This window comes from Arvicola amphibius, chromosome 13, assembly GCF_903992535.2.
Source record: "Arvicola amphibius chromosome 13, mArvAmp1.2, whole genome shotgun sequence".
NCBI lineage: Eukaryota > Metazoa > Chordata > Mammalia > Rodentia > Cricetidae > Arvicola > Arvicola amphibius.
The window spans coordinates 8,560,727-8,563,462 of NC_052059.1; the positions used below are offsets into that span (position 1 = coordinate 8,560,727).

Sequence of the window (2,736 nt, forward strand, 5' to 3'; positions counted from 1 at the left end):
AGCACCACTTCTATCTCACTTTACAGCAGCGGGTTTTGTGTTTTTCCTGTACCTTTGAACGTAACAGGTCAAGGTTGCATAGCAGTAAGGTCCGCCCTGCTAACACCATGTCAAATTCTCTAATTATGTCACCGACTGAGCCAGTCTCACTTCCGTACTGCAGTTTGTACTCTGCACACAGTGAAAAACGAACCCTTTACTGGTAGTTGGTGAGAACTGTTCTCTTTGAAGCCCTCAATCACATGTTTTTTTTTTTTTTTTTTTTTTTAAAGGAAGAGAGTCCTCATTTTGTGGGATAATGGAAGTGTCATAACACGGAACATTATCAGATCTTTTTTGTCAGTGACTTCAAAAGCTAAATACATTACCACATATACCTTGAAGTTGAAAATTCTTGTTTTAAAGTGCTATTGATAGCAGTATGACATGACAGAGGTATACTAGCCTCTGAAAAGAATTAAGTAGGCATTTTATTCCTCTCCCCCTTTCGTAGAGCCCTCCAGATCTATCCTGTTGGCAGGTTTCTTCTTTATGTGATACATTCCCGCTATTTCTGAAACTAGGCATGTAATCTAAAAAATATAAAAATGGTATCATTAAAGGGACAGTAGGTATGTGTTATGGTAATTCCCCATCAGTTCTAAGTGTTTGACTCCAATTTAATGCATGTCTAGATGTCCCACTGCTTACAGAAAGTAGATTCATCCAAGTATTATCAACTGGGCATTAGGCAGTGGGATGCTGATGATGGGGGGGGCATGGGAGTTACAGAACCCCTCTGATAACACTACATTTCTTATTTTTTAACTACAGGCTTTGCAACTGAACTGCTGACTTAGCTACTGCCTTAGTTCCTACATGCTCATTAAATATGAGAAGACTTTGACTATTTGATTAGAGTTGCTGTACAGTTTTAGTTCAGATGGAAACTTAGTTCAGCAGACCTTTCTTAAGCATCAGTTGTGAATGGTGAATGATAATAGTAAATATGCTCATAGTGAACTGTGTTAGAATTTGCCTAATTGCTTCTGTATACCAATGTATCTGTGGTGCACTGAGCAGGCATTTCACTTCAAAGATGAACCCCTTAACATGATTCTGGTGACCCTAATGACCTCATCCACACATGATTCTGGTGACCCTAATGACCTCATCCACACTAAATACGCACAGCTTCTGTCAGGCGCCTGAGGCATGTACAACTGTGGTCCACAATATCTCAACAAAACAACCAATGGGATACCTGCTATCACCATCAACTATTCTGTCACCAACAGCAAGTTTGACAACCTTTATGGCTGATGAGAGTTCCTAATAGATGGCCTCAGTTATGATGGTTTTGGGCAAAATGGCAGTGGTAGTAGATTTTGGTAATATAGGCCAGGTTTATGCTCAGGCTAAGAAGGGTTTTAGGGTCCAAGTCATCATCACCAAGATTAACTCCACTGAAAGCTTCCATGAAGGGTATTAGGTGACCACTATGGACAAGACCTGTAAGGATGGAAACATCTTTGTCACTACCACAGGCTGTGTTGATATTATCCTAGGCTGGCTTTTTAAACCGATGAAGAATGATACCATTGTGTGTATCACTGGACACTTTGAAGTGGAGATTGATGTGAAGTGGATCAATGAGAATGTTGTAGATAAGGTGAACATTAAGCCCCAGGAAAACCGCTATTGACCAAAGAATGGCACAGTATCACCCTGTGGGCTGAAGGCCAACTGGTCAACCTGGGTTGAGCCCTGGGCCACCCAGCCTCGTGATGAGCAACTCCTTTACAAATCAAGTGATTGCACAGATAAAGTTGCGGATCCATCCAGATAAATACTTGTTGGAGTTCTCTTCTTGCCTCAGAAGCTGGATAAGGCAGGGGGTCAAAGCCCACCTGGGCAAGTTGAATATGAAGCTGGTCAGTTTAACTGAGGAAAAGACCCAGTACCTGGTCATGTCCAGTGATGGTCCTTACAAGCCTGATCATCACTGCTGCTGAGAGCCAGGACTGCCCTTTATCTTCCAATTGCCATCCTTATTCCAGGTCCTACATCCTTTTCCCAAGAGCAAATGTCACCTGCTTTGTAGCTGTTTTGATAGTGCTTGCTCCAGTGGGGCTAGTCACTCTGTCTTTGGCCTCTGTTGTATCCCCAATACTGTTCAGGTATGGCTAGGGGAACTGAGAGTCCCCAGTAAAGAGGTACATGGGAGTCATCCACAGGTGACATGAGCTCAGGAGTAGTGGAAGTCCTGAGGCTGCATGTTGCTAGTGGTGGTCACAAGCCCACATTTACCATCCAGACCCTCACTTGATTTACAAATCTGCTGGTTTCTCAGCCCGGGAACTCAGAAGGAGCTGCACCAAAGGCCAGGAACCACTGGAGTTTGAGATTCTTTAGAGCCTGTTGGGCCACCTCTGAAGCCTCAGAATACTGAGATTGGTAGCTTTGGTCCCTCTTTCACAGATGTTAGAATAGATTAAGAGATAATCAAGAAAGGACAAGTGACAGCTAGAGATTGAAAGGGGCCAGAAAAACAAAACAAATAGACAAACATCTGCCATTATTTTGCAATTGATGGTTACTATCACAAGCCTGGGTCCCAAAGAGATTAATTTGGTTTATAATGTTTTTTATAATGTTGATAATGTTAACAAAGGAAGGTGAACTCAATACAGTTTCTAATGCTTAAAGAAAAAAATACTAAGACACTCAAGATTCATTTCAAATCGGTTTTATCTG

The 2,736-nt window shown here is 42.0% G+C and overlaps 1 pseudogene; it reads left to right on the top strand.

The window, feature by feature from the left end:
- The first annotated feature begins 1,038 nt into the window (after positions 1-1,038).
- On the top strand, positions 1,039-1,994 carry LOC119800298 (annotated as a pseudogene).
- Positions 1,995-2,736: the final 742 nt, after the last annotated feature.